A 14,842-nucleotide genomic window follows, 5' to 3' on the forward strand; every position below is an offset into this window, starting at 1 on the left:
TATCATATTGTAATCTAGTTTGGCCTATTAGCCCTTGTACACACGGTCGGAAATTCTGACGGAAAATGTCCGATCAGACCGTGTTGTCGGATAATCCGACCGTGTGGGCTCCATCTGACTTTTTCCGTCGGAATGTCCGACCAACAAAGTTTGAGAGCTGGATATAAAATGTTCCGACACCATGATCTGATCGGACTTTGTCTGATCGTTTGTAGAGAATTCCGATCCGACAAACTGCCACGCATGCTCAGATCAAATTACGAGACCAAAGCTAGCCTGAAAGTAGTCCCATCGTAACGAACAAACATCATCACGTTCTGAACGATCGGATTTTCCGACAACTTTGTCCGACCGTGTGCAACACCAGTTTTGGACAAAATCCGTCTGTATAATCAGGTGATTTTAAGACGGGTATAGAGCTATTAAGGGTTCTTGTACAAGGTACTCATTTATGAACATCAGCTATTCTGGGTAGAAAGCTCCTGTGTAAAAACATGAGGATGGGCTGTATACCACATGAGTATATGTGCATATTTGTGAGAACAGTCTGTAGCTTTGTTTTTGTTGTTTATTAGGAGGTTGACTTGGATAGGGATGGGAGGTTATGGGATACCCACCTGACACTGGCGGTCTTCAGGGACAACTTCCTATATACTGCACATCTATATACAGACTTTTCTTCACTCTCCTCCTGCATTCTCTTGGCCTTTCTCTTGCTCAGCCCCTGCTGGTATACTCCTAGAGGAACTTGGCACCTTGTCAGCTCAGAAACGACCTAATACAGGCAGGAACTCACAGGCGTTGATTTACTAAAGGCAAATCCACTGTGCACTAGAAGTGCACTTGGAAGTGAAGTAGCTATAGATCTGAAGAGAAGATCTGAAATGAGGGGAAGCTCTGCTGATATCTATCATCCAATCATGTACAAGCAAAAATGCAATTTTTGATTTTCCTTGCAATTCCTTGCATGTCCCCCTCAGATCTACAGGGACTGCACTTCCAAGTGCACTGCAAGTAGATCTGAGGGGGACATGCAAGGAAAATAGAAAAATGTGTTTTTGCTTGTACATGATTGGATGATAGACATCAGCAGAGCTTCCCCTCATTATAGATATTTCCCTCAGATCTACAGCTACTGCACTTCCAAGTGTATTTCTAGTGCGCAGTGTTTTTGCCTTTAGTAAATAACCCCCATAGTCCCTTAACAGTAGGACATATGGAGTGACACAGCATGTAACTTTCTCCTCTGAGGCCGCGTACACACGCGCGGACTGTTGGCCCAACTTTGTCCGTCCAACAGTTTGAGCGAACAGTCCGCTCAAACTTAGCATGGACGGACATGGCCACACACGACGGACGAACAGTTTGCTGAAACCGTGCGCGATGACGTGAACGGCACGTACGACGGGACGAAAAATACGACGTCCTATACACTGCAATGCAACCTTCCGACGTGGAAATCCTTTCTGAGCATGCGCGAGACTTAGTTGGCCGAACAAGCCTACACACGAGCGAACAGTCCGCTGAAACCTTGTTTCAGCGGACAGTTTTTCGGAATTTCCGTAAGACCTTGTTCGGCCAACTGTCCGCTGAAACTGTCCGCTGAAGCCCCACACACGAGCGGACTGTCCGCCCAAACACTGTTCAGCGGACAAGGTTGGGCGAACAGTCCGCGCGTGTGTACGCGGCCTAATTCCTTTGTGGTCACTGGTCCCAGCACCACATATTCAGGCCCTGCCAGCCCTTATGGCTGCAGCTGTCTCTCTACACCAGTCCACCCGACTGACTCTTCACCAGCCCACCCGGCTGACTCTCAAGAGATCTCTCAGTGAAGGATTTAAGACTTAAGCACACTCCTGTCTTCAAGGGAGACTGGCTACATGTGGTAGCCTCCCTCCCTGTTAGTCCCCAACAGTGCCGAGTCACTCACTCTGTCTTCTCTTGCTCCCGTGCCTCCTCCTTTGTGCTTTGGCAGGATTCTTCCAGCATCCGAGCCCCGGCCTAAGGTTGGAACCCCCCCCCCCCCCAGGCTAAGGGGTACTTCTCAGGGCCACCGACAGCCTTCTCAACACTGCATCTTCATCTTCCACCCGACTGCCTCTGCTGGCATGGTCCATGACTATTTATGAGGTTGTCTCAGCCCCCTGCCAGCCCACCAATAGGGATTGGCTGAGGCCTCATAAATATGCATGGCAGCTCCTCCTAAGCCCACCATCTAGCACTAGAAGATTCTCCAACCTTCTAGACCAGGGGGAGGCACCAGAGAGCTGCCAGGATGAGTCATCCAGCCCTGAACACTAATGAACCCTGACCCAATTAAGATTTACCCTTAAAGGGGTTGTAAACTCTCAAGGTTTTTCACCTTAATGCATTCTATGCATTAATATGAAAAAGCTCCTGTGATGCTCCAGCCCCCTAGAGCCCCCCTTTTAGTTACCTGATCCCAGTCTTTCCAGCGATGGGGACAAGCACACCAGCTCCAGCTGGTGTCTCAGGTCCTGATTGGATAGATTCATAGCAGCGCAGCCATTGGGCCAGGAGCGCCACTGAGGGACCCCAGAAGGGGAGGATTGGGGCTACTCTGTGCAAAACCAACTGCACAGAGGAGGTAAGTATGGCATGTTTTTTTTTTTGTTTTTTTTTTTTTTTGTTTTTTTTTAAATGTACCTTTACATATCCTTTAACATGTGAGTCAGAGTATGGTTTGCCAACACTAACTCTAACACACACCAGAGAGTCCTACACGTGCATCCTTGCGTACACATACACATGCATAGACATTCTTTTGGCTGTTTTTTTGTCAAGGGGGTGGGATGTACCCACGTATATACGTGAATTTACACATACTCTTATGTTGACGTGTAAAATATTGACAAGTAACACAGATTTTTGGATTTGCTCTTTACTGATCTATACGTAGCACAAGTTTAAATGCCCATATGTACAGGCCCATTAAAAACAATGGGCTGCATTTAGATCAGCAAGAAAAAAAAGTATGAATGCCTTAGGCCTCATTCACGTGGCTGTAAAAATGTTACTAATGTTATTACATGTGTTTTCTAGAAGAAATGTTCCTGCGTAATGATCAGTAAAACACTTGAGTATAGATGTGTTTACCACATCCTTTTTGGCCTATAGCAAAATGATGGCCGGGTAGAATGATCCTCCAGGATCATGCCTCTTCCACAGCTGCAGTGTGATCTAATCCTTTGGACACAGCCAATGACTGATCAATGTAATGGGCGCTGATGGTACCATGTGATTGCTGTGACCAATCACAGCAGATCACATGACAGTTGTAAATAATGGATGGCTTCCTTTCATGCCATCCATTGTGTATAATTGTGTTGCTAGCTGTGATAGGTCACAGTGATCACATGGGACAGACAGGGCCAATTACAGCCCATCTGTACCATGTGTTTAGATGTGATCAATCACAACTAATCACAACAAAATACACTGAATCAGTTACATTCAGTAAAAATGGTTGCTTATGCCAATACAATTCACTGGTATAAGCAATCATAATGTGTAAAAAAAATCCCTTATCATTTTCCCAGAGCAGTACAGTGTTACTATAGTAAAAAAATAATAAAATTCCAATTGGCATGACAGGAGAGTGTGCCCGGCTCGCAATGGAGCTAATTCACACACCTCCAGGTCGGCCGTGGTCTGCACTTGTAAAGGTGCCTGTGTGTCTTTGGTTCCAATTCAGGTGTGAAGTCAGGCAGAAATTCGGGCCTGATTCGCACCTGAATCAGTGAACAGGGACGCACCGGACCCCTGCTGTGAGCCGCGGATGCAGCATGTGTGAACCCAGCCTTAAGTGAACAGCCAACCCCATAACTCAACCCCATATATGTCATGGCAATCAAAAAGTTAAAACAAGCTCATGACTACACTCAGCTGAAGTTCTGTCCACTGAATTTCTTTGCATCAACTGAACTGGAAGTGCTCTGCTGCTAATGTCCCATACACACGGTCGGACTTTCCGCCAACAAAATCCGTCTGATTTTTTCCTACAGATTTTGGCCCAAACTTGTCTTGCATACACACGGTCACACAAAGTTGTCGGAAAATCCGATAGTTCAGAACGCTGTGACGTAGAACAAGTACGGCGGGGATATAAAAAGGGCAGTAGCCAAAAGCTTTCGTCTAGTAATTTATTCTGAGCATGCATGGAATTTTGTCCGTCTGAATTGTCTACACACGATTGGAATTTAAAGGATCAGATTTTGTTGTCGGAAAATTTTAGATCCTGCTCTCAAACTTTGAGTGGGAAATTCCAAAGGAAAAAGTCAGATGGAGCCCACACATGATCGGATTTTGCGACAACAACATGCGATCGCACATTTTCAGTCGGAAAGTCCGACTGTGTGTACAGGGCATAAGGGTTTAGCAGCGCAATTGGAGTATATGCATTCAATGCACTACTATACAACTAAGGAAGATCAAGCATGTAAAAATATGACTATGAAATATATAAAAGTGTGATTATATGTTCTTGAAAACAAGATAGAATATTGAAACTGTGATGCTACTTTAACGTGGTATGCATATTCTATTGGGCCAATCATGCTGAAATCACACCAAAGTAGTACAGGAACCTTTTCCAAAATTGTGCCATGAGTTGCATTGACGTGAACAGGCACTATTGAAAACAATGTGATTTCCATTGTCATGCAATTCTGTGCAACTCAAGTCACATCTGAAATTTCACTAGGGTGAACAGCGTCTAAATTAGGATTTGCCATATCATAGAACACATCTAGAAATGTTAATTGTGCTTAACCACTTGCTAACCGCTGCCCATCGATATACGTGGGCACAATGGCAGCGGTGGGCAAATGGGCGTACCTGTTCATCCCCTTTAATTAGCGGGGCTAGCGGGCGTGCGCGGACTCGATGTCCGCCGGTGTCCCGGAGATCATGTCACGGAGCCACAAATCAGGGAGTAAGCAAAGCATTTCCGCGTACTACCTTATGACATGACAGAGATCACTGCTCTCTGTCATCGGGTGCAGTGATCGCTGTCATGTGAGTGGTAGCCCATCCCCCCTACTATTAGAATCACTCCCTAGGATATACTTAACCTCTTGATCGCCCCCTGGTGTTTAACCCCTTCCCTTCAGTGTCATTTAGACAGTAATCAGTGCATTTTTATAGCACTGATTGCTGTATAAATGACAATGGTCCCAAAATATCATCAACAGTGTCCGATGTGTCCACCATAATGTCGCAGTCATGATAAAAATCACAGATCACCGCCATTACTAATAATAAAAAAAAAAATGCCATAAAACTATCCCCCATTTTGTAGACGCTATAACTTTTGCGCAAACCAATCAATATACGCTTATTGTGATTTTTGTTACCAAAAACATGTAGAAGAATACATATCGGCCTAAATTGAGGAAAATATTTTTTATATATATATTTTTGGGAGTTATTTATTATAGCAAAAAGTAAAAAAAATGCTTTTTTTTTTCAAAATTGTTGCTCTTTTTTGTTTATAGCGCAAAAAATAAAAATGCATAGCATACTAGCTCATTATGATTTGTTTAATTGAGATTGAAGCCCCCAAAGCGACCCTCGTTAACCTCCTCTGTCACCGTCATGATACCTGGAGTGGCTTACAATATAAAATGCCAAATTTCCATGCAAAACAATTGTATCGCTTTAAGCATCAAAAATCTGAAATAATCATACCTCCAGGGAGGTAAATAAGGTAAATTTTAAGTATGAGAAGTAATTTGTCATCAGAATTTATATTGTTTTTTTGAATTGCTATTTTTATTTTTAATAAACCCTTATCTCTCCGATATAGGTATTCATCTAAAACAGCTAATAATGAATTCTAAAATCAAGCCCGGGTTTCAGTTTCATTTTTACTCAGATAAATCTGTAACAGCCGCAAATGTTTATTAATAATGAGTTTGATCATGAGATTGGAATTTCCACATTTGGAATTTCTACTCTGCCAGACGTTGCTGGTTTTACACCAACATACAGCTCGTATCATTCAGCCGTAGTGTGTAACTATCAGTATAATTTATCACTGCGCTTATACAGTTATAAAACTTGCATATTGACACATAATTAGTATATTCTGAGCCTTCTGCATATTAATTGTTTATAATGAGGCACATAAAGAAGGCCGGCTCACTCTAATGACAAGCAGGAACGACATAACATTTCATATTGCTTCGTCTTTTCCTGACAGTTCAGAACAGTTGTACAGATGGTGAGCCCAAATAAAAGTGCGGAAATAAAAAGAGAGAAAATCTTTGCAATATTGGAGGAAACTTGAATTACCATAACGAACACCGGAATAGACTTAGGAATTGAAAAGCGTATTCTGCTGCCAGCCAGGTCTCCTGTTGACCTTACCGTACAAATGGCTGATTTGGATTTTATTTGGTTTAGGGAGCCATTTAAACATTTTGTACATAATATGCAGATGTTAGATTGTTAGAGTTTCTTTTTATAGCAGTTTAAAGGAAAACCAAAGTATGTGATTTTTAAAGTGTCTCTGTCACGTTAACAAAAACATAAAACTGCTGGCAAGTATAATGTGTGGGCGGTGGGGGTACCAACATATATATGCAGCAACTTTATATGTTTTTTGCATGCTCATACGCTGGGCCTGTTCTAAACAATCAAAGCTCCCATAACCAATTAGTTCCCACTTGCTTCCCCTACATTTTCCTAAGGCACTATTCCTTCCGTTGACACGGATAGGGCAACATTCATCCTGATGTACTGATATAAATGATTTGGCACTATTCTTCCAACTAATACCAATGATGGGGCACTATTCCTCCAACTAATACCACGGATTGGGCACTATTCCTCCAACTAATACCACGGATTGGGCACTATTCCTCCAACTAATACCACGGATGGGGTACTATTCCTCCAACTAATACCACAGATGGGGTACTATTCCTCCAACTAATACCAATGAAAGGGCACTATTCCTCCAACTAATATCATAGATGGGGCACTAATTCTTCCTAATAATTTCATATATGGTGCACTATTCCTCCAACTAGAACCAATGCTGGGGCACTATTTCTTCAACTAATACCAATGATTGGGCACTATTCCTCAAAATAATATCTTAGATGGAGCACTATACATCCAACTAATTTCAATTCTCAAACTTACACCAAGGATGAGACCCTATTCCTCCAACTAATACCACAGATGGGACACTATTCCTTCAACTAATTCCAGTGATGGGGAACTATTCCTTCTACTAATACTAATGATGGGGCACTATTCCTTCAAATAACTTCACAAAAGGGACACTGTTCCTCCAACTAATACCACAATGGGTCACTATTCCTGCAACTAATATCAATGATGAGATACTATATCTCCTCCTACTGACCACAGGCGCTATGTCATTTTTTTTACTCCCACTGACCACCAAGTCTGAGACATTGTCTACTCCCACTGATGCTGGGGCATTTTATACTCCCACTGGCATCAGTCTGGCCCCCCTAAAGTCTAAAGGTCTGTAAACTGGCCCTTTATTTAGAAAGTTTGTAGCACTATTCCTCCAACTAATATTGATGATGGGGCACTATTCCTTCAACTAATACTAATGATGAGGCAATGTTCCTTTGACTAATATCAATGACGGGACACTATTCCGTTATCGAATACCATGGATGGGGCACTAATCGTCCAAGTGATACCGAAGATGAGGCACTGTTTCTCCAACTAATATCAATCATGGGGCACTATTCCTCCAACTAATACCGAAGATGGGGCACTGTTCCTCCAACTAATACCAATGATGGGCATTATTCCTCCAACTGATATCAATGAAAGGGCACTATTCCTCCAACTAATATCATAGATGGGGCACTAATTCATCCTAATAATTTCATATATGGGGCACTATTCCTCCAACTATAACCAATGCTGGGGCACTATTTCTTCAACTAATACCAATGACTGGGCACTATTCCTCCAATGAATACCAATGATTGGGCACTATTCCTCAAAATAATATCTTAGATGGAGCACTATTCATCCAACTAATTTCAATCCTCAAACTTACACCAAGGATGAGACCCTATTCCTTCAACTAATACCACGGATGGGGCACTATTCCTCCAACTAATATCATAGATGGGGCTCTAATTCCTCCTACTAATTTAATTTATGGGGCACTATTCCTCCAACTAGAACCAATGCTGGGGCACTATTCCTTCAACTAATACCAGTGATGGGGCACTATCCCTCAAAATAATATCTTAGATGGAGCACTATTCATCCAACTATTTTCAATCCTCAAACTTACACCAAGGATGAGACCCTATTCATCCAACTAATACCAATGAAGGGGCACTATTCCTCCAACTAATATCATAGATGGGGCACTAATTCCTCCTACTAATTTAATTTATGGGGCACTATTCCTCCAACTAGAACCAATGCTGGGGCACTATTCCTTCAACCAATACCAGTGATTGGGCATTATTCCTCCAATGAATACCAATGATGGGGCACTATTCCTTAAAATAATATCTTAGATGGTGCACTATTCATCCAACTAATTTCAATCCTCAAACTTACACCAAGGATGAGACCCTATTCCCCCAACTAATACCACAGATGGGGCACTATTCCTCCAACTAATTCCAGTGATGGGGAACTATTCCTTCTACTAATACTAATGATTGGGCACTATTCCTCCAAATAACATCACAAATGGGACACTATTCCTCCAACTAATACCACAATGGTGTCTGGCCCCCCTAAAGTCTAAAGGTCTGTAAACTAGCCCTTTATTTAGAAAGTTTGTAGAACTATTCCTCCAACTAATATTGATGATGGGGCACTATTCCTTCAACCAATACTAATGAGGAGGCACTGTTCCTTCGACTAATATCAATGATGGAACACTATTCCGTTATCTAATACCATGGATGAGGCACTATTCTCCAAGTGATACCGAAGATGGGGCACTGTTTCTCCAACTAATATCAATGATGGGGCACTATTCCTCCAACTAATACCGAAGATGGGGCACTGTTCCTCCAACTAATACCAATGATGGGCATTATTCCCCCAACTAATACCAATGAAAGGGCACTATTCCTCCAACTAATATCATAGATGGGGCACTAATTCATCCTACTAATTTCATATATGGGGCACTATTCCTCCAACTAGAACCAATGCTGGGGCACTATTCCTTCAACTAATACCAGTGATTGGGCACTATTCCTCCAATGAATACCAATGATGGGGCACTATCTCTCAAAATAATATCTTAGATGGAGCACTATTCATCCAACTAATTTCAATCCTCAAACTTAAACCAATGATGAGACCCTATTCCTCCAACTAATACCACAAATGGGGCACTATTCCTCCAACTAATTCCAGTGATGGGGAACTATTCCTTCTACTAATACTAATGATTGGGCACTATTCCTCCAAATAACATCACAAAAGGGACACTATTCCTCCAACTAATACCACAATGGGGCACTATTCCTCCAACTAATATCAATGATAAGATACTATATCTCCTCCTACTGACCACAGGAACTATGTCATTATTTCTGAGACTTTGTCTATTCCCACTGAAGCTGGGACATTTTATACCCCCACTGGCATCAGTCTGGCCCCCCTTAAAGTCTAAAGGACTGTAAACCGGCCCTTTATTTAGAAAGCTTGTAGGCCCCTGGTCTAGGGATACACTTTAAACAATTTAAAAAATAAACTGCCCTTTAAATGTCACATCAATAACTTAATCACAGGCTACAAATATGCCTGTCACATATAAACACACCAAAGCAAATGAATGGCACTTGATGAATTTTTGTATGATTCCATAAAATCGAAGCTGTTTCTTTTATTTGCGGAGATAACGCATAGTTTACTGTGACTGCTGTTTGATTCATTAACTTCACTGCAAGAAAAAAAAAAAGATGATGGATTGCAAGTTGTGCGGGATTCTCCAGTGAAGCAGTGAGAAGAGCTTCCTTCTTGTCTGCCGCAGGCTTCGCTGAATGAGCACCTGAAGAATTGTACAGAATATTAACGTCCCCACGTCTCCCCTGTCATCTGACTGCACTCCTGCCTATTCCCAAGTGGGAGCTTAAATTACCAGTCATTTTATTTGGAAACAAAGTGATTTAGATAGCAAATATGACATATCTAATCATGACTTCAATCCTACGCACTGCTTGAAGATCAAATTTATCGGAGACTACATTCAGTTTTAGATTTTATGCTGAAAAAGAAACAGTATAACCATACAGGGTATGGGGAGAACGGATTGAAGGGATCAAAAATCCCTCAACTCTAATCAGTGCTTAGCAAAGTCAAGGCTTTTCAAAACAGATGGTATACACATGTGTCATTCATCACATATTCCAAAAATAAGATGATTAATCTCCATACCAAGAAAGTGGGCCAAGCCATGCAAATCATAGCTTTATACCCCATTGGCCAGATTCACATCCAGGACCACAGGGGTATAGTGCAAATAGAGCACAATATTATAGAGACATTTAAAGTGGTTGTAAACTCTTAGGCCGCGTACACACGGGCGGACTGTTCGCCCAACTTAGTCAGCTGAACAGTGTTTCAGCGGACAGTCCGCTCGTGTGTGGGCTTCAGCGGACTGTTTCAGCGGACAGTCTGACGAACAAAGTCTTACGGAATTTCCGTAAGACAGTCCTTTCAAACTTGGTTTTGTCCGTCCAAACTTGGTTTCAGCGGACAGTCCGCTCGTGTGTAGGCAAGTTGGATGGACTAAGTATCGCGCTTGCTCAGAAAGGGTTTACACGGCCGAAGGTTGCATTGCAGTGTAAAGGACGTCGTTTTTCTAGTCCCGCCGTACGTGCTGTACACGTCATCACGCACGTTTTCAGCGGACTGTTCGTTCATCGTGTGTGGTCAAGTCCGTTCATGCTAATTTTGAACGGACTGTTTGTCGGATTGTTTGACGAACTTAGTTGGGCGAACAGTCCGCCCGTGTGTACGCGGCCTTACAAACCACTTTGACCTACAGGTAAGCCTAGATTAAGGCTTACTTGTAGGTCCAAGAAATATCTCCTAAACCTACACGGTTTAGGAGATATTTACCAAAAGACAGTCACAGCTGTCTACTGTGCATGTGTAGGCATGCAGCTGCTAAAGGCGATATGCCATTAGTTGCGGCTCCCATGCGCCAGCGCGAGAGTTACGTCATCGCTGCTCCGGCGCTTTGAGTAGCCAGAGCTGCGATACCCGGAAGAAGATGGATGCTCCGGACTACAGGGGACAGAGGTGACATCGCTGGCTCCTGTGTCAGGTAAGTGACACATAATGGACTACTATGCGATGCATAGTAGTCCATTATGCTTTACCTTTGCAGGGAGACAAAGAGGAAGTAAACCCATGAGGGTTTACTTCCTCTTTAATCCAAACTATATACAATTGTATCATCAGTGTTGTGTATAGAAACCATGGATTCTTTAAAGTAGGGCTTGGGACCCAAGTTAACCAGGGCCGGATTTTTCACTAGGCACTGCAGACATGTGTCTACAGGCACCCTACCTAGAGGGGCACCCATCAGTATGTGTTTTTTTTAACCCTTTCGCTGCCAAGTCCGCACATCATACAGACCTGACAGATGGGAGTTTCACACACAATCCGATGGCTGCAGTGTCCAGGATTGTGTGTAAAACTGACAGACAGAGTGCTGCCTGTAAGGTGGAAGCATTCGAGTGACTGTGCTGCCACCCGGTTGCTTCCACACACTGCCAACTGCCAACCCCCACCCGTAAGTGTGCCCCTGGGACCGACATTAGTGGGTGCCAGCGGGTGTGGAGGAGGGAGAGCAGCCTGTCTCATTAAAGAGAACCTGCCATCTAAAAGAATCATCACATAGGAGACTTTTGTGATGGGGGATAGGGGAAAAAAAGTTAAGCAAAAACAAAACTTTTTTTTGTAAAAAAAATAGTTACACCCAACCCCTTAAATACCCCCCCAAAAAAAAAAAAAAAAAGTTTGATGCCCTCCCCCACCTATACATATACACACGCACTAGCGTGAACGCACACGTTGAGAGAGCCTACACATGAGAACGTTGATTGCCATATACATGTTACATATCGTCGCAGACGCCAAAGTGAGAGCAATAACTCTAGGACAAGGCCTCCTCCGTAACACTAAACTGATGACCTAAAGAAAATATAGTGTACTGTAGTATGTCACCATTTCACAGGCACACACAAATTTACATGTTGGGTATCTATTTACTCGGTGCAACCTCGCCTTTAATATTCTACCAAAAATGTGGGTATATAGAAAGGCTGAAAGAGTAATTGTAATTCTCTCAAAAATAGGCATACTTTGTGGGCATAACATGAGACAGTAAATATAAAAAAACTATCTTTATTACAAAAATATAAAAAATTGACATAAATATGACAAACAACAACACCCTTTACTTGACAAGGTCAACAGATACCCAATAGAACAGACATGGAGGCAATGGGTCCTTTCAATGAGTTGGTGAAAAGTCCATGAAATATGCAGAAAACTGTATGTATCAAGGGGTTAGGTCCATGAACTCCTCCATGCTTGCTTGTCAACGTGTTTTACAATTCAATTGCTTCCTATATAGAATATAATAGGTAGGTGCTGATTGGCCTTGAAAAACAGGTCCTGGATAACACCACACAAGACAAACTAAGAACCAAATCAATCCTTTCAAGGGATTAAATTCCAAGTATTGAACTCTCGTATAGGATACCTGGATAGGGGGGAAGGAGTCCACTCTCTGGGGTGACCAAGTTAACTGGCAACTCTACTAAGAGTGGAATGATGTAGATCAAAAGAAGCTCAGTGCGGGGGGTAGAATAATCAAGCACAAGAGTTCAATTATAGATATCGTAAATAATATCAATACACCTCAAAGTTGTACCCTTTCACATACTCTCGAATAGGATTTGCCAATCAATTAGGAGTGAAGAAGCCTTCCAATAGTATACGGGTATCCCTCATCTGGGGGGCTCAGTAGTGGAGCCAAACCCAAAACCCTGATGGGGTAGGGGCGTCTTGAAAGTCTTAATTGCACGGGTGTCCCCGCCGTCTTACAAAAATGTGGGCAGTTTATTGTGTCTCCTAGCCCTTTACAGTAGTCATTCTTACTGTCTTTTTTATTTTTACAGGGGTTCAAAATTCTCTGCCTATAGTCCCCTCTGATGTAAATATGGCCCTAAACATAATAGAATAACCATACAGGGTATAGTGAGAAGGAACTAAAGGTATCAAAAATCCCTCAACTCTAACCAGTGCGTAGCACAGTGAAATATTTTTTAAAAAGACATTTGTCATTCAATATCACATATTCCAAAAATTAACACGATTAATCAAATATTGCGTTGGCCCACCCTTTGCAGCTATAACAGCTCCAACTCTTCTGGGTTTTCACAAGGTTTAGGAGTGTGTCTATGGGAATGTTTTACCATTCTTCCAGAAGCATATTTGTGAGGTAAGTGTCAGCATACCAAGACATTTTGGACAATTTCATGCTCCCAACTTTGTGGGAACAGTTTGGGGATGGTCCCTTCCTGTTCTAACCTGACTGCGCACCAGTGCACAAATAGGGCCCATAAAGACATGGACAAGCAAGTTTGGGGTGGAGGAACTAGACTGGCTTGCACAGAGTCCTGACCTCAACCCGATAGAACACCTTTGGGATGAATTAGAGCAGAGACTGTGAGCCAGGCCTCCTGACCTCACAAATGAGCTTCTAGAAGAATGGTCAAACATTCCCATAGACACACTCCTAAACCTTGTGGACAGCCTTCCCAGAAGAGTTGAAACTATTATAGCTTCAAAGGGTGGGCCAACTCGATATTGAACCAATATTGAAAGACTGGGATGCCATTAAATTTCATGTGCATGTAAAGGCAGGCGTCCTAATACTTTTGGTAATATACAGTGTATTTCATCCATGTTGTATACCGTTACCAGTTGGGAGCACCCTTTAAATCACATTATCAATTGCAGTATGGTGTACAGGTGGGGTATACTACAGGGATAACCATACAGGTTATTGGGAAAAGGAGTCCATTTGGCATTTTTTGGGAAGTAAGGAAATGTGCATGGCTTCACCCTCTTCCTGAAATGAGAAATAATCCTCTTATTTTTGGGATATGTGATGGAATGAGACTTGGGATTATCTTCTGATTAGAGAAGGCTCTACTGTGCTATACACTGATTTGGTTAGAGGGCTTTTTGTTCTCTTCTCACTATAACCTGTATGATTATACTATCTTGTTGGGTCCCAAGCCCTACTCCATAGAAGCCATGATTTTCATACACTGCATTGATGATGACCAAATGGCAGTGGCTTGTGTGCACACAAAAGGGAATTGTGACTTGCTAAAAAGTTACAACGTTTCAGCGTGACAACTGGGGAGAGAAAACTAAAGAAATGCTTCTTCTTGCCTGCAGCAAACTTATGACATCATCTCATCCAAGCCAAGAACAATTCAGCAAATGCCTTTAACTACCTCCCACCCACCGTATAGTAAAATGACCGTGGGCTGGATCCCCTATGATGTTGCCCCAGTGCCACCGATCTGGCCCTCTGACATCGTGCCATGTAAAGAGCTAATGACGTGGCTCCTTACCCATGTGATCAGCTGTGTCCAATCAGAGCCGATCACATGTAAACAAGGAAGTGCCGTTTATCAGGTCTCCACGCTTCACAATGACAGAGTGTGAGGAGAGGAGAGCTGATCAAGGGCATCTCCTGATGGGGGAGACTGTACAGGTAATCAGGGAACTGCTCATCAGCACCCTGGAGATCAGT

The 14,842-nt window shown here is 42.6% G+C and overlaps 1 protein-coding gene across 1 annotated transcript in view; it reads right to left on the bottom strand.

Moving 5' to 3' along the window:
* Positions 1-14,842, bottom strand: part of CNTN5 (contactin 5) — a 780,450-nt gene that overhangs the window by 150,324 nt on the left and 615,284 nt on the right. The gene's annotated exons all lie outside the window — the stretch shown is intronic.

This window comes from Lithobates pipiens, unplaced genomic scaffold (genome assembly GCF_037356315.1).
Source record: "Lithobates pipiens isolate NorthernLeopardFrog02 unplaced genomic scaffold, aLitPip1_a1.2 Scaffold_16, whole genome shotgun sequence".
Classification (NCBI taxonomy): domain Eukaryota; kingdom Metazoa; phylum Chordata; class Amphibia; order Anura; family Ranidae; genus Lithobates; species Lithobates pipiens.